A 24,098-nucleotide genomic window follows, 5' to 3' on the forward strand; every position below is an offset into this window, starting at 1 on the left:
CGTTTTCTCCATCCAAAGCAGCAAAAAAAACCCTAAATTGTCTTTGTTTTGGGTGTAACATTGTGATAAATTTCACTCCAGTTCATGTATTTGTTTAATTAATCAATGCTTGTGTGTACATGTGTGCCAGTAGACTAGTTTGTGAACTGTATGAGGACAAAGTACATACCGTGTGTGTTCATGCAAGCAGTCAAACATGAATGGCAGCTCTGTCTTTCACGCACACTTCTCTTTGGCACAAATTCTCAAATATTACGATACACATCTGTCTCACATAATCAACTCTCCTCTCTAACTTTTCTTCCCATTATCTGAGCCTGGAACATTCACAGCAGTCTGCTCCAGGTATGATTAATGATGTATTGCCAAGATTAAATATCAGAACCAACACTAAGGCTATTTCTACTCTCTTAATTCTCTTTCCTTCCCACTCTACCTATATTTATGTCAGTCTCATATTCTGGATGTGTCATTGGTGCATCCTTTTTTCCCTTTCTGTCTCTCTCTCCCTCTCTCTCTCTCTTTGCTTTTTGCTCTTATTTTCTCAGCACAATTTCCCTTCCATCCCCTTTACTAAGATTCAGGCAGCAGATACAGTACGTGTGTCTGTTTTGAGACACATTTTGAAATTCACAGATGTCACACACATAAAGCCAGACACACACACACACTACAATAGCACACATTTTTGTACATCTCCAGTCTTCCAGATAGTAACCTCTGATGGATGAGTGGCTGAGGATAAAGCCCCACACATCTGCTCTGTATCACAGTCTCAGCTGGATGTGGAGCACTTGTGCATAAAGACATTAACACAGCTTGTCCTTGCTTGGATAAATTACTACCTGTGTGCACACCAAACATAGTCCCTCTCCTTCTTACTCATGCAGACACACACATGCATGGATTCTGCACTCGATTCCCATCATTATCTATGTGTGTGTGCGTATAATGTGTGTGTTTGTACAAATTTTAAGTTGGCATTTGCAATATGTTGGACATGTGTTTTTCTGAAAGCATAAAAAATGTTTATTTGACCTTCCGCTTAGTGGATAACAGTATCCACTGGGCAGCTGCTGGGTATGAGGTGAGTAATAATGCTCTTTTCTCCTTCTGTAAGCACGTCCCCAATGCCCTTACTGTAAATAAATGCATTTGTAGTATGTTTGCCAACCTGGCAGGCTCAGCAATGGTTTGCAGTTACGATTCAGAGAGAATGTCAGATTTACAGGATCTCAGAAATGTATGAATACTGTCCTTTAAAACTTTTTTGCTCTTCTTGCTGTTTTGTCTTAAAAACTGAAAATAAACAGGTTTCAATATACATCCTTAAAAGCTTAGAGAGTTTCTCCACCCCGTTTTCTTAAATGCGCCGAATACAGTAAACAGGATTTAATGCCAGAAATCCTCAAGACGAAGTACATTATGCATGGACAAATAGGGATATGATGCCAGCACAACAAGCAGTGAAACGAGACTCCCAACTGTATGCATTAATATTACATGCAATTCTTTTTCTGCACCTCCGAAAAGCTCTGGATTATGGATAAAAAAATCAGTTTGTGCTGAAAAGGGCTGTTTATGTACATTGGGGGCAAAAAAACTGTGTGTTTCATCTTTTTTTCACATTTACATGAAAATGTACATAATTATTAACAGATTTTTTTGAGTTTTACAACTCTTTTGCCCTTTAAACCTAAAAGTAAAAATGTATGTGATTTAAAATATACATGGGAGTCAGCAATATAAATGATATTTTCATTTCTTTAAGTTCATGTTGTGTGAACATACTGTTTATATTCCCTTGTTGATCTCTAGGTATTGTATGCCTGTATATTCAACATACAATATGTATGGAGTCCAGACAAGTACACAGTCTCTTTAGGCAGAATTATCAATGTGTTAGTCGCTTAGCTTGACCCTTTTTGGACTACACTCAGAAACTGAGTTATATTTCACAAGCAGTTAGATTTTTCTCCTGCGCAGTCTTTCGCAGGCTCAGTGCTACTTATGTTCTACAACAGTTGTTGTGCAACGTGGTGTTGTACCACAAATCCTGCTCTGTCCTGACAAAAATCCTCCTGGATCTCATTTAGCTTTGTTCTTCCAGTGTCTCTCTCCGCGATATCCTCAAGGCTTTTGTCTGGTTTAATAAAGACTAGTGAGAATTACTTGTATGAATTGTATGAATTTATAAATAAAGTATGCATGTGCAGTATGTCCATGTGTGTATTACAGTAACATGCAAAGGATACAGGGTCAAAAGAGCCATAAGGAAGTGATGGAATCATCACACAGAGCAATGAATTCATGTTAAATGTATCTGTATTTTTGGCAACATATTTATGATTTGCATAACATGTGGTGCATTTCATGGTGTAATGTAGTGTGAAACCTATGTCATTGTAATTCAATGTGTTTTTTATCCGATCAAGTCAGTTTATGTAATGCACACACAAACACTATGTGAATGTCTCTTGTGCTTTTTTCCCCCCTTGTTCTTCGTCGTGTTCATTAGCTCATGTTATCTCATTATCTCTGTCCTCAGTCAGTTAGTCAGTCAATCAGCATCTCTTTCTTTCTCTCTCTCTCTTTCACTGGACCACCAGTCTGCAAGTCAACACCATTAGATCCTGATTTTGTCACCGCCTTCCTTCCTGACACTTGCAATCTATTCTCTGCCCGTCAGTCATAATCCTGTTATTCTTATAGATATATGTGGGTGTGTTCGGTTCTGTGGATGTTCAACCATTCGTGTTTGCCCTTGCATGTGTGTGTATGTGTCTGTCTGTAGTAATGCTTTCTGAAGGCATGACCAGAGTTCAACTACAAACTTAACACAGTTGATGAAGCATAAATAAGCTTAATCAAGATGAGCATAGGTCAGACTGAACACAGGGCCCACAAAACACACACACACAAATAAAAAACTCTATGCTGGAATACTTCTCAAGTGCTATTTCTAGGTTGTTCCCCATGGATGAGTGCAGATACAAGTACAATCACATCAGAAACAGCTCATATCAGGATATAATGTCCTACAGCAAAGAGTTGACATTGGCTACACAAATAGAAAGTGTGATACATTTAAGAAAAGAAACAGTAATTGTGAATTATCCATTTGTTTCACAAAACATTAAGTTAATCAACCTGTTTTCAATTTTAATCTAATCTAACTAGAAAAGAGAATATGCTTCAAGAATAACACACACATTTAAAAATAAGCTTTTTTTGTTTTGCTGGTCATTTGAAGCAGTGCACTGCAAAAAGACCATCTCAGACAGATTGATTTTTTTTTTGTTCACCTACCTTACCTCCAGTTCACTGACTTCTGGTTCCATTGTGAGCAGGGTGAGGCTATACCATGCTTCAGTCCCTTGAGATGAATAACAAAGCCTATCTGTCTCCAGAGCTCCTAAACTTGGCCTCAGACGATGGTTTTACTCCTGCTTGGCCTAGCTCGGGTTGGCAGTGATGCTCCAGGTTTTGTTGGACAGTGATGAAAGCTGTGGCCAGGTGTGTGTTTCAGTGGAAGACGACAGGTGTGTGTTTGCTGCTGTGCCATGTGCCATATTATGTGTTTTCATGTCTACGTGGAGCTACTGTGTCTAAGTTGGTGTGTAAGGTCTGTCTCTCCTTGTGTGTGTGTGTGGTCTCTCCAGGACAGAGGATGGATGTCCTTGTCAGCACTGATAGGCAGAGCCGTGTCGAGTTGTCAGGTAGACAGCAGCAGCAACATCCAAGGTGTGTGTGTGTGTGTGTGTTTGATTATGCCATGTCTCTGCAATGTCACGGCACAGGGATCGACGGGGTAGCAGCCTGTGTCATCAAAATGTATGAGGGCATGTCTTTTCCTGTGTCTTTCTCTTCGTTTGCCTTCTTTCTCCATCCTTTTCCCTTTCTCTCTTAGTTGAACCGAGACACAATCTGTCTCCCTCTATCCCTCCCTGTCTGTCTGTCTTCTGTCTCAACTGAAATGAGATGGAAATGTGTCAATGAAATGTGTTGAGATTCAGTTTCACTGTTCCCCTCTAAGCTTGTGTCAATGACACAGCGACTGGAGTGAGAATCTTTTCTTTCTCCCTTTTCTTTTTCTTTCGCTCTTTCTCTTTCTGCTACGTCTCACTTTCTGACAGAGAGAAATGCAACAATGACCGCACTCAGGACCTATATCAAGGGAGGGTGTAGCAAAAGACAGAAAGAGAGAATCAGCTTGGCACAAGCAGACAGGAAGATAATGAGAATAGATTGCAGCAGACGACGAACTGTCAGCATCCACTGATAGACACAAACACAAGAGAGAAAGAATGATACATTCCAATCATGTGACAATTGCTGACAACTATTTGTACAGTGTTTGTTTTCTATCTTACACCTTGTTTTTTTTAAACTTTTCCCTCTTCGGCGAGTGTCCTCTCTCTCTCCAAGAATAAAAAATACAATTTGGCAGCCATGCTGTGCTGTATATGGCAAAGGAATAATGTTGAACCCACCAAAGAAAATGTGTTGCTGAAATGCCCACTTGTTGTTTCTGCTGCATCCATTGAGTCTGTTTGTCATTATTAGCCGATTGGGACTCTCTATTTCAGCGAGCAGAGGGAATGCCAGCCAGCTGACTGCCAAGATACTGTTGCCAAAACTGACTGTGAATGTATGCAAACTATAGAAAACACTCAGCAGATCGAATGTATTAGTGGCTCCACTACTCTATGCAAGCATAGCTGCTCAAGTCTCACCTCATGTTGAATCATCACATCAATATGAATTGTTGCTTCAATTAGTTGTTTGGTCTACGTACTTGGCTCTCTTTCTCTCCGAGGCCTCCTCCATCTGGTCTTCCCAGGGGACATGCACTTGTCAACTTGAGCTTGAACTTTCAGCTGCCAGCCCAAAACACTGGCAAGAAGCACACTTGATGATCTTGAGCACTGCTGTGGCTTCTCCTCTTTCTCGACAAGGCCAAATGCCAAATCCTCTAGCTTCTTGTGAGGCTCAGCCGTCCAGAGCTCTGACCAAGTAATGTTGTAATCAATGGCTTGCTCCCATCTGGTCCAAGCAGCCATGTCGCCCTCATCCCTGCAATCCTGGTGGCACAATCCTACTTCCTCCACCACTGTTCATATGTCTTCTCTCCTTCCCTTTGCTGTTTTAAAGGAGGAGGGGGGTTACACTCTGGGTTTTGTACTAATTAAACAAATGACATATAATGTGATAAATAGTAAGCTTAGACATTATTAAGTAAGATTAGTAAGATAGAAGTGCTGGTAGGTGGGTAGATGTTTCCAGTCAGTTTGCTAAGCTAAGCTAACCTGCTGTATCCTTATACTTGAAGGGACAGATGTGTGAGTAGTATCAATTTTCTTATTTAAGTCTGCCACATAGTGAATAAGTGTATTTACCAAAATGTCAAAATATTCCGTTAAAGCAGATGACTCACTGAGAAAATATTGCATTGCAGACAAGACTGAATGTTGTTTACTAATAACGAATAATTAACTGTTGGTGTTCATGATGAAGTTTTGGGAGCACAGACTATATATTCTGCACAGTCAAATTTCTCTCTGTTGGGTAGTCATCATAAGCTTCAAGTCCCAAACTAGCTCCAAACATACACCCCTGCAAGTGCTGTATGTGTGGGGAAGAAATAATCTTTTGTTTCTCCTTTCAAGCCCTCCAAGGTCAGAACACTTGGCACAGTAAATGCTGAGGTCCCTGATAGCAACTGAGTGTGAGTACACAGCTATCAACATTTTGGCCTTGTGTAGGATTTGGCCTCACAAATCATCATGAGCTGTACTCAACTAAAAATCTGCGATAGGATATACCTATCTGAATTACACCACCTCTATAGCTGCGCTCCTCTTTCCTTTTAACATCCATAGATGATTTCTCTCTAAGCACTCCTATATGGTATTTAAACAATTAGAACAGTCCGTACAGTACTTTATAGTGATTTAAAAACAGCTGCTGTAAGACTCATAAAGCAGAGCGTTATTGCTTTCATAATCATTTAATGGTTTTGCCCTGACATGCAATATAACCCGTGAACAGTATTTGAATAGCTGAGCAACACAATAAGAATGGAAAGTATTTTCAGAAGCAGCTACAAAACAGTATCCTTGGATGGCAATTTCGGTCTGTTGGTCCACCAATTTGTTCCAAACGGAAATATCTCAACAACTATTGGATGGGTTGCTATGACATTTTGTACAGACATTCATGGTGATCCTCTGACTTTCCTCCATGAGACTGACATTTGAGGTTTTGAGTAAAACATCTTGACAACTATCAGACAGATTGCCATGACATTTGGTACAGACATTCATGTTGCCCACAGGCTGAACTGTAAAAACTAAAGTTTCCACTAGCACCATTATCAGCTCAAACTTTAAATTTTTTCAATACTTTGGTTTATGACCAAATACCTGCAAAACTTTTGACGTTTCCATCAGCCTCAGCTGTAATTTGTTTTTAGCATTAGTTAGCAAATGTTAGCATGCTAACATCTTTTGTGACAATGGTAAACATCATAAGTTTCCCAGTAAACATCAACAAGTTTGTATTGTCATTGTGAGCATGTTAGCATTATGATGTTCGCATTTAGTTCAAAGTCGGGTTTACATGTAAGTCATTTATCAAACAAAACAACCAAAAGATGACTGGTTCTAGCTTCTTAAATCTGTGAATTTGCACTGTGGCTTTAACAAAACAAGACAACTGAAAATGTATTCTTGAGTTCTGAGAAATTATGATCGGCACTTTTCTCTGCTTTCTGACATTTTAATTATTAAAAGATCAACTGAAAAAATAGAATAATCATGTACCCTTGGAAATGTGCTCTTTATCATATAAATGACTCTTTACATTTAATTAATAAAGAATAGTAAGTAGTTAGTCACTGATATCTTGTAATTAAATGGCTCATGTCCTGATTACTGTAAGCAAAGAAATAAAATCCTCCTCAATCTGTCTTCATCTGTAAATTTTATAGCTCTTGTGGCTCACTCGGTCTCTTTCCTTTGATTATCAAACTGTTGAGCATGCTCCCTCTATAGAAATGATGTGCTTTATCCTCTCTGGGGTCACTTAACAAACACCAAAGATAAGTAGGGGCTAAAATGAAGTGAAGAATGTTTTGCGAGAGTACATCCTTGAAAGCTGTATAAAGGCATGATTTGAAAGATTGTATTTGTCAAGGAGAGAGAATAAAAATGGCTATAAAATGATATGGTGTTAATAAGTGATGGATAGTGAAAAACCTTGGTTTTGCGTTGTGGAGGTGTGGGCTCCTTTCTCTTTTTATTTGAATGAAAACCAACTATTCAGTCATTCTCCCTTCACACAGCTCTGCCTACAGCTGAACACAAATTCATTCTTCACCTGTTTCTCATTCCTGGTTTTTGAGAAGAGAAAATCTGTTAATTCTACATTTTCTATATGTGCTTCTATATATCTCTTTTCTCAAAGTGACTGTATACATTGCACTTGCACAGGTATGAATGCTGACACTGTTGCAGGTGTGTGTGTGTGCAAGTGAGAGTGTGTGTTTGTGTGTGTGCATATACAGTCATGCATGAAATGCAGTGAGACAGAGTAATTTATTCTGTCTTACCGTATCGCAACAATACAGGCTTAGATGTGACAGTTTGTGTGTGTATGTGTGTGTGTCTCTGTGTGTGAGACAGCAGGTGTAATAACATCATACCAAAGTACTCTAGAAAGTTGCTCTGTCTCTCTCGCTGAAAGTCATATCTCTCTGTTGTCTTTCTTGCTCTCCACATCCTCTACAGTCACATTCCTCCCGCCACCTCTCCAACACACTCACCTTGTTTCAAAAACATTTGTGAACTATTGGCAGCTATTTGTGTTGAAATTCAAAGAAGTGACTGTATGTTGCTCTGTGGAGCTTTTCAGAGGGTGTCTAACTGAGAAGCAGTGAAATCGTGATAGTGACTCTGTAGTTACTTATTCCCTGTTTCGCTGGTATCAACTTCCCTTCTCTCTCTTTTTATGTATATTCTATTCTATTCTGTTCAACCCTATCGCCAGAATAAAACGTTGGTATTGTATGTTTCTTGAAACCACAGATACGTTGATTGTCTATGTTTCAATGTTCGCTGTTATCAGTTGAATAATGGTGTTTTATGATGTGACGGTGCTGTGGTTAAGGTCTGGTGAGGTTTGGGCACAAAAACTACTCGGTTAGGGTGAGGGAAAGATTGTGGTTTGGATTAAAATAAAAATAATAAAATAAAATAAAAACAGCTGCAAATGTCCCAACGTCTCACTAAAAAAACCTGGTTTTGTCAGTTGAAACGGGAAGCAGGCATTGCTTTCGAGGTAGTCTCAAACTGTGCTCTCTGCTGATTTCCAACTTTCTGCCAACAAACTTGCTAGCCATCCACTGACCCCTCCTCCTCCTTCTAAGAAAGTCAGCTTATATAGATCTCATGTAAACTACTTCACTTTAGAAATGTTGATATGATACGTATTTTAGAAATGTTGATATGCTACATATTGTTGAAATGTTGATATGCTACATATAACACATGTTGAAATGTAGATATTCATCGTATCCGTCATTTGCAGAAATGTACAATGCCAACGTTTTATTCTGGTGACCAGGCTGTTCTATTCCCAAACTTTTTGGTTTCTCTTTTGTGCTTCTATTTTCTCTATTCCTTACTTTCTGTTCATATCTGTCTTTCCTCTTCCTGCGTGTTTCTATTTCTAACTTTCAAACTCTACCGCATCAACTATGCCTTTAAATAGCTGGAAGTAGCGTGATGACAGAAATGAGGGATGGGCAACGACATCAAAGGAACCAGGAACATTGCGACTCATGGTCACTAGGACATCCAACGGTATTTGTATTTCAACATATTACTGCACCTCATGTTGAGTCATCACAACAATTAATATATCAATATTTCAATTAGTCGTCTGAAACCAATTCTATGTACTTGGCTCTCTTTCTCTCCGAGGCCTCCTCCATCTGGTCTTCCAAGGGGACATCAACTTGTCAACTTGAGCTGTCTCCCTAGGTTAACCTTCAGCTGACAGTCGAAAAACAGCGGCAAGAAGTTTACTTGATCTTGAGCACTGCTGCTTTCAAGACCAATTGTCTTCCTTGGTGAGTGCTGTTGTTTGCTGTTGTCAATCCTTTCGCAGATGTCGTCTGCCGCTGTGGCATCTCTGGTAAACCAAGTGGATCAGGAACTTCTCTTGTGGCTTGGCCCTCCAGAGATCTGACCAGGTTATCATTTGATTAGTGGCCTGCTCCAATCAGGTCTAAGCACCCTGCTGCCACATCCCCTTAATCCTGCTGGCACATATTTCCTCTACCCCTGTTCATATTGCTTCCCTTTGCTGTTTTACAGGGGAAAACTGTACTCTTTTCTCTGTAGTTTTTGTATGTATTAAACATATAATGTGTTAATTAGTAAGCTTAGAAGTTCCTAAGTAAGATTATTAAGATAGAAGTGCTGGCTGATGGATTTTGTTACCTTTGGACAGACTGTTTCCAGTCTGTCTGCTAAAGATATAATGCTTAAAATAAACCAAAATAGGCCTTTTTCACACCAGACATTTTGACCAGTGATAGTAGTAAAAGGACAGATATTAATAAAAACATTAATGATGCCTTTGTACTATTCAAGTATCTCATTAAGCCATAACAGTGTGATAGTGAGCCAGCATGTACAATACCATGACCCTGACACTGAAGCAGCTAAATGGAATTCAGTCATCATTGATTTTACTATTTATTATTTGTTTTTTCCACTTTACCATAGGCCTGAAAAAGGCCCATTTAAGTACCAGTGGATTTTCAGAGGGTTAATTATTGGAGATTGATATATGCTTGTGTAGCTGATCATCAAATTAACGGCCACACCCTCTACTTTTCCCAACTTGTAAAAACTAAGGTTTTTCTCATTTTTTTTCTAACATTGTTGACCAGGTGAATGTATGATGGGATTGATTAGACAGATCCTAACCCACATTGTCTTACAATCAATGTAGTTACAGATGACAGTCTAAACAATAGCCTCACTAATTAAATACTTGGCCATTGTTGTGTGATATAGCACCTCTGCTCTTTTTCCTTGAAGCTTAATATCACAAATATCAGAAGAAATGATGATTTCTTCTGATATTTGTGGAGACAAATTTTATTTAAGGCAAGATGCTGCACTGATATAGTCAGTATGAACATTTTGTGACTGGGCAGATACATTCAAGAAAAACATTTCCTTGTCATATCTCTCTCCTCTCTGCCTGTTTCTTTTTCTAACTTTCAGACTTCATCAACATTTATCAAAAACTATATCAAGAGCAGCTGAAGTATATATATATATATATATATATATATATATATATATATATATATATATATATATTAACTATCAAACAAGCTTTCAATCCTACTTAGGATCTCTCTCTCTCTCTCTCTCTCTCTCTCTCTCTCTCTCTCTCTCTCTCTCTCTGTCGCTCTCTCTGTTGAATAATGGTTTATCTCTTCCCACACTGACAGACGGCCATGGCTCCAGACCTCCAAAATAGAGCTGCTCTCATCCCACTCCTATTCACAGATTGGTGTTGGGAGCTAAGATGATCTCACACACGCTTACACATGTATGAACACACACACACACACACACACACACTAGAATATATGAATGTGTACATTTATATATACACTCATCCATACTAAAATAAATTGGAATCTGGTCTCATGCACAGACACAACCAAAACACAACATACACTGTAACTGGAATGCTGCCTCTATTTTCAAACAGACTCCAGCCTTAATTTCAGCAGTTTCAGCATTATTTATCTCTCTTCTCATGTCTCTATTAACTTTTTTTACTCTTATCTTTTTTTTTTCTACCTTCACCCTCTCTTTTGTTGTCTCTGTTTCCCCCCAGTTTCCCCTGTCTCTATCTCTGCCTTGATCTCTACCTCCATCTCACAATCTCTCTCCCAGGGGAGTCCTGCTAATACTGTGTAATTATGCCACAGATTATACACACATTCTCCCTCCATGGTATATTACGGAGGAATGAAGGAAGTTATCTCAGATACGCTCTTAATCGTAGAAACATCTTCAAAATGTGATCCATGTTGAGAAAGTTTCTGGCCAATTTGGCTGAGAACAGTTGGTGTGAAGTGGGAAAACATGTTGCGTCATATGAAGCTTTAGGGAAATGTACTGAACTAGCTGAAATTTAGTTGGGCTTTGAGCTCTAAGTTGATGAGTTTTACATACAGAACTCAGATGTCATTAGATAAACAACAAAATGTGGTCAGAGTGCAAGACATTTGCATTTGTGTGTTGGTAGTTGTGTGCACTGAGAGAAGAAACAGGCTTATTGTTTGCATAAATTTAAATGTTACTTATCTGTGTTTCAGGAAATCACCAAACAAAATACGTACACACTCTCTCATCCTATCGTTCTGTATGTTTAGAAATGCATATATGTGCCTTTCTCTCACATATACGATATTTATGGATATTTGTATTTTCCGTCACAATGTGACCTTTTTGAATTGACCTTTAGCGATACACACAACGTCCCAAGAGCATCTCAGATTGGGCTAAAAATGATGCCATGCATCATTGTGGTCTCCCACAACATAGAAATCAGCCTCTTTCATCATTGCTAGAGCACAAGGTCAAAGCATTGGTAGGCATGGCCATTATGGGTCATAAGGAACCTCACTTTCACTCTGACAGCCCAATTACACCATGAGATGTGTGGGACAATGTTTACCCGGTGGATCTTATATCTTTAAAGACTCCATGCACACCTCTTTATCAGCAGTGGCATCATTTGTTTGGATATGCGGGTCATTTGTGAAAAAAATCATGGAAAAGTTTGGGTGTTTAAGTGTAATAATTTGATAGTTACATCTATGACCAGTCCGAGGTTAGTTCATATCTACTTTAGCAACATTGTTAAACTTTGCAACTGAAATCACTGGTTTCAATGATTACAACTTATTGCTGCTGTTGATGAGAGAATCAGAAGTATTTTAGTCCAACAATATCTCAATTTCTGTTTTAGCTTGTGGTGGTGGTGTATTGCATGATTGCATTATATTTGATATATTTCAAATGCTTTACATAATACAAAAGTGGGAATTTACTCTACCACAGTGAAACAACCATTTCTGAGTGCAGTTTTAAAGCAGTTTAACACTTTTATAGGACACACTACAATATTAGAAACAGCATTAACACAGCACTTATGCATATCTGCAATCTGCCTTCATCAGAATACTCTAAAAAATGGCAGAAAAATTGCATATTCTGGCCATATTAGCAGTTATTTGAATGTGTATATGGAGGTTTAATGACTGACTGTGAAAAACCTTTATTAACTGCCACAAGGTAAAGACTGATGATTGCATTTCACTAGATATGATATTATAATAGTAATATTTTCTGAATGGAAGCAGTGCACACACTCAATAGTTCTCACTAGTCTCTCTGTCTGACTTCATCAGTCGATACCTTGTAGCAGCAGACAAAGGTGTTTGAACGGTCAGTCAGTAGCCATCTGCTAATCATGACAAATGACTCTGGTGAGCTGCGCACAGTGTGTGTAAGAGAGAGAGTGTTGAAGTGTTCAGATGAAAAGGTTAGCTCCATATGAAGTGTTTGTAGCCTTTATGCAGGTGTGGCCCAGAATAATGGAGTATTATATTTATGTTTATTTTATTACTTCTTCAAGCTCCTCACAATAGTTCACTTTACAGGAAACTAAACCCACCAGAATTTCACAGCTCTGCAAAGTTCTTAAAAAAATAGTGAACTAATACTGTATACAGGTATAGGAAATGGAACTATAAATTGAACTGCACAGCTTTTAGTACACACACAGTAGCTCTATCCACAGTGCACCAGTTTCATTTGCAATTATCATTAAAGTGATGCTTAGGGAAAGTGCTACAGTAGCTGTGGCTCTTGGTATTGTTGTGAAGCATTTAGTGAGAGTTGCTCCCCTCGCTCGCTATGTTGCCCCTTTGTTGAAAGTTTAAATGTTTGTAGCTATTTCACACTATGTCATGCTTTTAGGGCTAAAGGGAGGGTGCAACGCTGTGTCCTGGCTTTTCAATGACAGTATAAACAATATAAAGAACATTGCATCAGTTATTGTCTTATTGCCATGTATTTAAATATTTTGTGTTATCTTCTCAGCGAACATTATGGATTATATAACCTTTTATAACATGTTATCAAAGCTGAGGAGTACTTGTATGAGTCATGAAAGCACATTGCTGAGTAAGTGCGGCACAGAAAGGCGAAGTGTTGCTGCAGCTGCTTTGACCAGGCAACTACACCACTAGCCAGAACAAAAAAATCTGAGCCAGCAGGGGCTGACTGATTGGCAGTATTGTGTTTAAGTTGCTCTAGCAGTGCTAACAGGAACCCAGTCATTGTGCTGTGGAGAGTTTCATTGTGTCTAGTGCAGAGGAATGGAAGGTCAGTATTAGATTTAAATTTGCTTTAAAAAAGAATAAATACACTGTTGACTACCAAGTAAGTCCTTCTGCAACTCAACACTTGTGTTTGGTTTGGCACTGTAAAAATCATTCATGTATTTGTATAATGAGTTCTTAGGCTTTTTCAAGGCAGCCCCACTATCCTAATATTGAGGACTAATATTTGTAATCGGAAGAACACAGTGTGTGCGGGGAGAGTTCAAAACTCTCTCTTTCTCTTGCCTTGGACCATTCTGTTGATACACTATATCAGCCTATTCATCATGATTAAGCCATTAGCCTTAGTCCAGACCTGGATCAAGATGAGTGTCAAGTCTGTCAGGCAACAAAAAAAAACATGATTTTCTCCAATAGAGAGGTCTCTTCCATTTAAATCAAAATAAACTACATAAAATCAAAGATAGTGCAGGACTTCTTTCAGGGGACCTCAATTTTTCCCAGCTCATAGGTTGCTCAGAATATTATATATTATATATATTTATGATATACATGAATATCCATCTGGATCAGTCCTAGTCCCACTCCTGCTGATTGGCCAACATTACACTCACGCAGACAGAATTTCAAACATCTCCCCACTGATAAAAACAAATAAACAAAAAAAGAAAGAAACAAACAAAAAAATCAAATATGCTGAACAGTCATAAAAATAAATCAGCAAGCAGATGCTTGAGACTCCCCAGTTTGTCTTGATGTGAGAGGAAAAGATGACAAAAAGCAAATTCCCATCTTCAAAACAAAGCCTTGTAAATCCACAATGAACAGTATTTTCAAAATTGTCAAACTGGTGAAAGTTCTCCTAAAAGTATTTTACTCTTGAATTAACACAGCTGAGACCAGTTGGCTTGATGATCTAGTGAGGTAGAAGGTGACTAGCAGACTAGTGTTTTATTTACATCGGATATTATGTTTCTGCAAGGTGCCACCTATGATTGCTTTTTGTTTGTTTGTATTTTTTTTAAACAGTTCCAGACACAAAAACCTACTGAGGCGCAGCAGACAGATTAACTACTTGGATCAGGTCTAATTTGTAATAACTCATTGTTAAGTTGGCTTTTGTAGCTGCCTGTACTTAGTGTAAGTACAACTAATAAAGGGATACTGATTATTTATCCCACCCCTGTCCAGCTACACAAAACAGCCATTGTTTGGTAGTTGTGTATTGTAATAAACACAATAAGTATTCATGCAGTGCCTACCTGGATGCATGCACAGGCTCTCCACTATATAAGCAGAATGGATTTTTCAAGCTCCTGACTGAGCTGGAAAGATTAATGCAGACAGGCACAGAATATGAAAATATGATTTACTGTATGACTTGACAAAGTGGGGGTATGTAAAATAGAGATTTTCCATTTCTTTTTTTTTCTTTCTCTGTGCTTCACAGATGCAAACTGAACTGTCAGTCAAAAATTGAAAACATGCTCCATGACTCCCAATCCAACATCATCACCATGTGGTATACACTGGGCTTTTTGGCTCTTTTATTCTGCTTGGCAGTAACATAAAATGTATTTAAAATATGAATACTGTTTGTATTTAAACACATACTGATCTGATAATAATAATAGAACATTAAAAAGAAAAAAAAATGGGAAAGACGGCATTTTTTGTTTTTCATTACACTGCTCTGAACCTTAGTCTCATCTAGACTTTACTTAAAAGAGGGAACTTAGGGGTTAAATCTATTATTAACAGTGTGAAGCCAGATTTGTGCATAATTTACATTCTGCCTCAGAGCAAGCGTTTAGTTCTGTTGATTGCACTGCAGTCAAGCCAGAATTGAGTTAATTTTCATTCTTTGCAATAATATGAATTGTAAGGATTTCTACAGTGTCATCGCCATGCTTTCTGCTAATAGCTCTAGAGTAGAAATGAGGTGTCTCGTTATGAAAGCAAATGTAGATTTGGAGGATGGTGTTGTATTTTAGTGATACTTTGGTTGCTAGAGGCTACCAAAAACAGATTGACGCATTCATTCAACAAGGGACTCACTGAGCAAACAAGTTTTTCATATTGTAATTCTCCTTTTTTCTGGGAAAACTAACCCAAAGTGAGTTACAAATGTCACGCTCATCCATCACCATCATTTCCTCTTCTCTCTTCAACACATATAAATACCAAACACACAAAAATGTTCATCCTCAACCACGTGATCTTTGATTTCTTTCTTCTTCATCTATTCATTATGCAAGGACACACATTTATTCACATCAGGGATTCATCTGTATTTACAAAATACCTGCCCACACATGCTTATAAAAATACACAATTATGTATCCACATCTCAGCCACACACAAGCACACACACACACACACACACACACTGTCATACACACAAAACATCCGTCTGTTCATCTATGGTTTGCCATCTGTGTATAGCAAACAAGGACACATGTATTCCCCTGAGGGTTTGGATCTCATGTCATCGTGTTCACTGAGCTCCAGCGCTCAGCTTCATAAAAGACGCCAGTTTTGTTCCGCACGTCACGATCCGTGTTCCAGCGCAACATGTCTTCTTTAGTAATTACATGAAGGATTCTTGTGAAGCCTCGTGAAGTTATTCTTTGTCCCTGTGTATGAGTGAAAGTGTGTGTGTGAGGGTGTGTCTTGGTTCTCTGGATGTGAAATTGTATTTTTCCACTGCTTACACATTGGTATGCTTGTGTATGAACGTCATGCTGTATGTGAATAAACAAACTTATTGGTAGTGGAAGTTGTGTAGCGTAACTTTCCACTCAAATTTTCCATACCATAAGAAGGAAAATGATTATTTTGGATGCTCATTTATTCTTATTCATGCATCTGCCATTTATCTCATAGTCAATAGCTGAGTAGGTAAAATTGCTGTTGTGTTATATAGGGCAGCAAAACAGATGTTCATTTATATCAAAATGTCATGGATCATTACTTTAACGTTGGGGGGGATGTGATGCAATGAATGGAAGGAGGCTGGGCATTGAGTGGATATTGTAATTTGAGCAGAAGTGTTACATCCTACATGTGTTTGAAGTTTGTGCTGAAGAGAAAAGAGGGAGTGGCAGACTGAAAAGAGGTAGAAAGAGGGAATAACGGGCTGAGAGGGTTCGGGAAATAAAGCATAAATTAAGTAAGAGAAGGGGAATCAAGAGAGACAGAGAGAACAAGAGAAAGGAAGTCAAGAAATGTTAACAAGGCATGAATGAGTAGGCAAGAGCCAGATGGACAGGGGAAGAGACACCTTGAAAATAAATAAAACAGTAAGTGTGGTAGAGTCAGGCAGAAACTGTTAGAAGAAGGGGGAATTTGTCACTATATGACTGATCCTTTTTAGAAACAAGAAGGCATATATACATATTACACAAAACGAGGACATCAGAAACCCATTCGGATGGGATCTTTTCATGGTCAGTTTTAACAGGAGTAATGATTACAGCAAGAAAAACCTGTATCAGTATTCATATGGCACCTGACTGGGCTTCAAAAATTGTGATCCTATCCCTAATATTATCTGATATTGTTGAGTTATTATCTGTAGCACAAGGAAACAGCATCTTATTTCGCATATTTTCTCTTCTGATGTTTACAGCATACAATAAATTCAATACTTTACCTTGTACTATGTATGTATAGCTATGTAAGAATAAGAGAGTTTGAAAGCAGATAAGAGAAGCAGCCCACTCGCCAAACGGAGCATTCAGTGTTGACTCTACACACCCTAGATAACATTCAATGTCTCTGTTTGTTTTATTATTCCTATAAAATCTGTGTCTGGCAACCGCAGTACCGTTAAGGAGCAGTAAAGAATAAGTGCCTAAAACTATTTAAGTTTGAGAGTGCAAGAAAAAGATTTTAAAAAGTGAGAGAGCACTGACTGCTTACTTCCTTCCATAATCACCGCCCTGTTACAGTAAGTCATACAACAGGGATCCTCCTCCTTCATTGGTTTCCTCAGAGTGTGTGTGTGTGCATATCAGCGCTGCAGCAGAGTGCCGTTATCATGGAGCACCTGTGACACCTGCATAGTGACAGAGAGAGATTCCTCCCTGAGCGTCTGTCAGTGTCCTTCCCTGTGCGTGGGCTGCCAAAATAAATTTTATGCATGGGAATCAATGGTATATAGGTGTAGGTGAGGTGTGTATGTGTTGGCATTGATAGCTTGTGGGGAAATGAGGAGGTGTTTTTAATGTGAAACTTTCTTGTGTTTCATGCAGTTTTGTGACTTTCTCCTTGGCTTTTTTTATGAAAGGATAGCAAAAGTCTCTAGTGTCAGGACAGGTGTTGTTGTACAGAAGAGTTTCCACTTGCAGTTGACAGCGTAGCAGAGTATAGAATCTTTTCATGTCCAAAAAGCACCAAAGAACATTGTCAGCGGAAAATGTTCGAATGGCATCCAAGTGTGGGTGCTTTATTCTGTCATTAATGGCTTTTCCCATGACTTTGTGACATTGGAAATCCATTAAAAATGGCTTGGCATGAAGATTGATTTTTTTTCTTCTTGAAGGACACACAAACATATGCAACAAAGACAGCAATGCAGCAGCATTGTGACAAAGTGTAAATAAATGGTTTTCTGTTTATAAAAGATAACCGTTTCACCTGCAGTATAGTCAAACTCTGTAAACCAAGGATGTGTGATTGCAAGAGAGGAGAAAAAAACACCTTTAGCAAGACTTTGGAAACTCAGATGGCTGGATGTTATATCACCCTCACTTTTTGGAAATTAAAAGGGAACCAGACAGAAATTAATGCAGGACTCAGAACCTCTTTTGCGTTTATCTCTATGTATGTGCGAGTACTTGTTTGTGTGTGTTGCTCGTGTGGACGTGAATTGTGTGATTGCATTTCCCTGTGTGCATGCTGTGCAAGCGCGTATTTGCATGCATACCACATAGCTTTAGACATTATCGTAGCTAAGATAAAAGGCAGGAGTTTAGGGGATTGAGTCTACAATAGAGATTCCAGAGAAGCGATTAGTCCCTGAAAACAGTAAAGTGTGGAAAAGAATAAAATGAGTGGCTAACATAAAAAAACAAAACAGTGGAAACAGTGAAAGAGAGGACACAGGATGAAAATGGATTATGATAGAAAGGGGGGAAATATGGCGAGAGAGAATCGGGGCACGCAGCCAAAATATCAAACATTTCTATCTCGAATACAGACAGAGAAAAATTAGAGAGAAATGCAGGAGACAGGCATAGGAAGTGAGAGTGAGTACAAGAGGAGATTTCCAGATTGCCTAATAACACTTTTTCAAAGCATAGCACACAAGCCCTCATCTTCTCGGCTCTAACACACACACACACACACACAGAGTGCTCATATCTTGACATGACAGCAAAAGGCAGGCAGGGGATGTCTTCGTTATGTAATCCAATGTTTCAGTGCTTTTAGAGGCAAGTGTGTTTTTGTCTGTAAATTCGATCATCTGATGGTGCTCCAGCTCACCGTTCATGTCTATTGATTTTACATGCCATGCCGTGACGTGTGTGCGGCAACTGCAGTACCACAGCACCATCTGTTGATCATCAGAGGCGGCAGCAGCAGCTGACTGCAGCAGCAGTGAAGGGCTGTGCCCTAAAAGAGTAGAAAATAAAACAGACTCCTCCCTGCTGAGTTGCACTAAAGCCACTCTTATCCTGTCTCCTTGCAGTCATTTGCATAAACCATTTAGATGGGCTGAATAGGTTTATATACTTTATGAGCCTATGTAGATATATACTGGTTAAATTAATATAGTGCAGCCTCCTCTGAGCTTTAAGTCAGTGACAGGAAGTGCTTCTCTCAGTGACTGGTTGTAAAGTTTTTGGGTGGCTAGTGGACAGGGGCAGCCCCGTCATAGGCGACATGAGCGGTTGCATAAGGTGCAAAATGTCACAGGGGCATCGCAGGATAATCTAAAATCTCAGCGCCAATCTAAAATCTTGCCTAGGGCTGCTAGTGGATAATCCTTTTTTTTCTTTTTTTAAAGGTACCATCACTGCATACAGCTACAGTACACACAAAGAGTAAGTACTGGCTTTTTACTCAATCATATTACATTTGAGATGAAATAAAACATAAATTTAAGGGTGTTTACATCAGCATCAGATGAATTGCAGTATATAAATTCAAAATAAGTTAAGTGTGATGTATAAACATCATGCCATCTTCCCTAATGCTCTCTAAGGCCTGTATTGCAGCCAGTTCTTGCTTGTTTTGATGGTTTTTTGCCTTCAGCCTTGCTCTTCATCAAGTGAAAAACCTATTCAGCTGGATTGAGGTCAACTTGGCCAGTCAAGAATATTCCAGTTCTGCAAAACATTCTCAACACGAGGTCAACTTACTTTTGGTGTGTCCGAAGCTTTTAGCCTCCTGACATTTCCTTCTCCAGAGGATGGAGTTGCTCAGTTGTCAAGGAGATGGTTTTGTGGCCTAGAGTAAGTACAGATTTTCAGTCATGAGATAAGTGGTCGTATTAGGGAGGAGATTGTAACCTGTTTCCTTTCAAAGATGGGCCCTGGTTTTGGGTGTGACACAAAAAAATGAGTCACTGACCACATCCTTACAGACTGCACTGTACACCGCATCTTTAGCCTAAAAAATCAAAATATGCATTAGAACTGCATTCTACTGTATTATTCTCTACTCCAAGTGATCACATTTACTTCACATTACTCCTTTTTGTACCTGTTTTTTCATTACTTTCTTCCTCTAACAAATTGTCAGATTTCTGTCATTCCTATCTGTCTCACTGAATCTTTTATTCTACCTCTCTGTCTCACTGTCACCTCTCTCTGTCCTAATGTTACTTGTGTCCACATCTCCTGACAAATCTCACTCTCTCCCAACTCCTATTTCCAAAGCCTCAGCTTCATTCCCATCATCTCATTTCCTGTTTCTTGCTCCCTCACACCCTGTCCCTCTAATCTCCATCCTTCCATCATTTATCTCCCAGTCTCATTCCTTCCTCCATGAGGAACTGGCAGCATGAAGGATTTATCAGGGGAAAGAACAGGTTGTTTGTGAGGATGCACATGTCCATCAGCAAAAAACATCATCAGCAAACACAGTACAAGCATGCACACACAGAATCAGAAACTTACACTAATCCTTTGAATACAACTATTGATAATGACTCAAAAGATTTCACACTGGTGAGGTTGAAAGAAACAAAGTAGTTTTAGTGAAGTACCACCACTCAAAATGAACAGTTTTACATAGTTATTGTGCATGTTTTGATTTTTAACTGGATCAGATCATTTTTTTCTGCTTATGTCATGTTTTATTTTCCATTTTTGATCTTTTGGTCTTCAATTCCCCTACTTAAAAACACACAAACACATGCTGACATTCATACATTTTGTACATTCCTACAAAATTGCAGTTTCGACATTTTGATCAATAGCACTGATTGATCAAAAAATCATTAAACTTTTTTTTCTGCCACCCATTTTGGACACTGTAGTGCTGCCACCCTATATAAAGGGCACTGGAAACCTTTAAAGGGATATTGCAAAGAAGCAGGTCTGCAGGCCAGAGTATGTACACAAAAAATGAGATTTATTAAAAAAAAAAAAAAAGAATGAAACGAAGGCAAAAATGAACCCCAGGAAATTCAGCAAAAATAACTTCAGTGATATCAACAAACAAATAAAATCTGCAGCCTCACAGCAAGCTGCCACCTACCCTCTTCCCTACCCAACAACCATAGGGTGAGCCAGACCGATACCACGCTTTCAAAACATAAACAACAACATTGATGTAGAATTTCTGTTACTTCTGACAATCACAATTTCCTACACACACAGACACACACACACCCATCTATGAGTGCAACAAATTATACACAATGTCATTTACTACAGAACAGTTTTATCCTTCCTACCTCAACTTGACAGAGCCTCATGACTCACTACTGAGTGCAGCTAATGATGCACACCTGTTGCCACTATAACTAATTAAGCAGACAATCTGCCATACCATCACAACTCTCAAAAAGAACATGACTGAAGCCTCCTAACAAAATTCTCAACTGAAACTCCTATTACATTTGTGCAACGTGACTGAAATTATCAGAAACATTAGACTGAAGTTAGTGATTTAACACAAAAACACCATGTGTCATGTTGGGAACCAGGGCTTAGTGAAAAGGGAGAGAAGCAAGCTTTTTACAGACTCATGCACACACAAACACTCAGCCGCATAGGCTGATTGCAAAGAGAGTGAATCATTCCCTCACTGGTCAGTTATGAGCACGGTAATGTGCTGAAATTATCGATCCAACAAAGGAACTTGACATCCCTTGCTGGTCTGAAACAAAAAGGAATCAATGGTTATTTTACCCACTGGACCACACACACAAAGGCATTCATACAGATACCCACATTTTTCACAATAACAACACAGAACCATTTCCCACCTGCTGAGCTTCACACACACATATGCATACATGCCTCACTTACACAATTATTCCACCCATTGGCCACATCATTATAACAGGCAGTGAGACGTGTATTTATGCCTTACAATGTAATTTAGAAAGAAAACATCTACCATTAGTGGAACGCAATTATTAGTGAAGTCATCTTTGTGGTCTCAAGAAGCACACAAAAGTTGTTGGAAAGCTACTTTAGAGGATTTAGATTATTCAATTAATCGTTTAGCCTCTCAAAGGTTTCTCCTCCTTCAGCTTTTCTGCCTCACCGCCCTCTCTCTACTTACATCTTCCTCACTCCCTCCCATCCTTCTCCTCTTCTTTTGCAGTTATACTTTGAAAAGTTTTCTCCTTTCCAATTTAATAGAATCGCTTCCCTAAATTAAATCAAAATGAAAGTGTCCTCCTCATATGTTTTTTTTCTCCTTGCAATTGTAAACACAGATAAAAAACTTAATCACTTTGTCAGTTTGACAATCAATTCAGTTTTCCATTTTTTTTCTTTTTCCATCACCCATTCTTCTGTTATTGCATTTTGTTTTTATGCTCTTTCTGCATGCCAGAGAATGAGCGTGTTATCTTTTCAAGAGACCTTCAGTGTATCAGGCCATTTGCGGTCTTATTCTTTCCTCATTGTCTTATTCTTGTTTCCGCAAAAAGCCTTCCTTGGACATTATGAATGTGACAATCCACAACAATAAACTTATGATGTACTCATGCAAACATTGAGCATGTACATGTAGGATCAAGTGAAAGAATCATAGACAATACAGCATCATAACACTACAGAGACACTGCCATGCACAAATATCAGAGCACACATACCACAAGCTGTATAACTGTGTAACAATGTGAAGAATATAATATGAACATTTGCACACATACACATGTTGGTTTGAATGTGCACAAATTACATGCACACACACACACACACACACACACACACACACACACACACACACAGATAAACACTCTGGGGATGGATGCAGCCTGATTATTGGCAACAGGTTTCAATGGACTTATTTTTATCTAGGAGTGTATTGAATTTCTCTTCTTCCCTTATTAAGACGGGGTCTTGAAACCAGCTCAGATATCGAGGCTGAGTCAGACGCTCCGATTGTCTCTGCCACTTAATGGGAGCTTTACTCCCCCTGCTTTCTCTTTCACTGATTTTTCGCCTTTGGAGACAGGAGAGAGGTCTGAGGATCCAGACTGAGATTACACCTGGAAGAAAAAGGATTATTAAAATCTGTGTTGCACAGTTTGTGTATTTACCAACAAACTTCCTTCCAATTTGAAACACAGCCTAAAATTACTCTAGCGGAGTAGAAATTTGTAATATACATTTTTTGAAACGGAATTACAAAATAATTTGAAAAGTTTCCTTTTAAAATAAATACAGTATAGTATGGTAGACAAATAAACCTAAAAGTAACTGTGTGTGTGTGTGTGTGGTTGTGTTTTTGTGCATGCATGGCCTGCAGCCACTAATAATCTTTCCTGTCCCAAATGTCATATGGTCACAAGACTGCAACGTAATAGGGCAACACCTTCCTTCTGTCCTTGTCTCAGTGTAGCGTTCCTGCAAGAGAGAGGCTTCCTCTCAAAGAAACTTCCCTGAATAAATCAAAGGTTTAAAAACAAATGCTCACAGATTCTACAGACACATTAGAAGATTCTAACAGTCGTAATTAAAAACATACTGCATCACCCTACAGATTTCACACAGTTTTTTGTTTGAGGTAATTGTATTTCATCATATAACTAACATCTTCATCATATTAATGTCCACACCTCTAATCTCTAAAGTTATGTAATCCAACACACATTAAAATGCACAAAGAAATGGTTAATTATTCAGAGTGGCCTGTGAACTCTCCAGCGAGAGCTCGAGGCAAACAGGCTTCATGTGAAAATAAGGTCAGCATCTCTAAGAAAAACTTGGATGGGAGAGAAAAACAGGGAGCATATGATTAGGGTCACATGAGCAAAGAAGGTCTGTGTTGTTCTGTGGTCCTTAATTAGACCAAAACTAAACCAAACCCATCTGTTACTTAACATCTAAACATCACCATAGCCATTTTTAAGCTTATCAATTAACACAATCCATTTCCAATTTCTAAACATAGAGCTGCAATGATTAGTCAACTGATTGATTAGTTGATTAACAGAGAATGAATTGGCAACTATTTT

The 24,098-nt window shown here is 38.7% G+C and overlaps 1 long non-coding RNA gene across 4 annotated transcripts in view; it reads left to right on the forward strand.

The window, feature by feature from the left end:
- The first annotated feature begins 2,185 nt into the window (after window positions 1-2,185).
- LOC121890951 overlaps window positions 2,186-24,098 on the forward strand; it is a 29,762-nt gene continuing 7,849 nt past the window's right edge. Inside the window, exons 1-5 of one of the 4 annotated variants that reach the window (XR_006093992.1) lie at window positions 2,186-3,542; window positions 3,663-3,744; window positions 8,773-8,864; window positions 8,985-9,133; window positions 19,461-19,497. This is a non-coding gene — a long non-coding RNA (uncharacterized LOC121890951). Of the gene's footprint in view, window positions 3,745-8,772; window positions 8,865-8,984; window positions 9,134-19,460; window positions 19,498-24,098 lie in introns of all 4 variants that reach the window. The other 3 variants (XR_006093991.1, XR_006093989.1, XR_006093990.1) reach the window with 3 other exon arrangements.

This window comes from Thunnus maccoyii, chromosome 23 (genome assembly GCF_910596095.1).
Source record: "Thunnus maccoyii chromosome 23, fThuMac1.1, whole genome shotgun sequence".
Lineage (NCBI taxonomy): Eukaryota > Metazoa > Chordata > Actinopteri > Scombriformes > Scombridae > Thunnus > Thunnus maccoyii.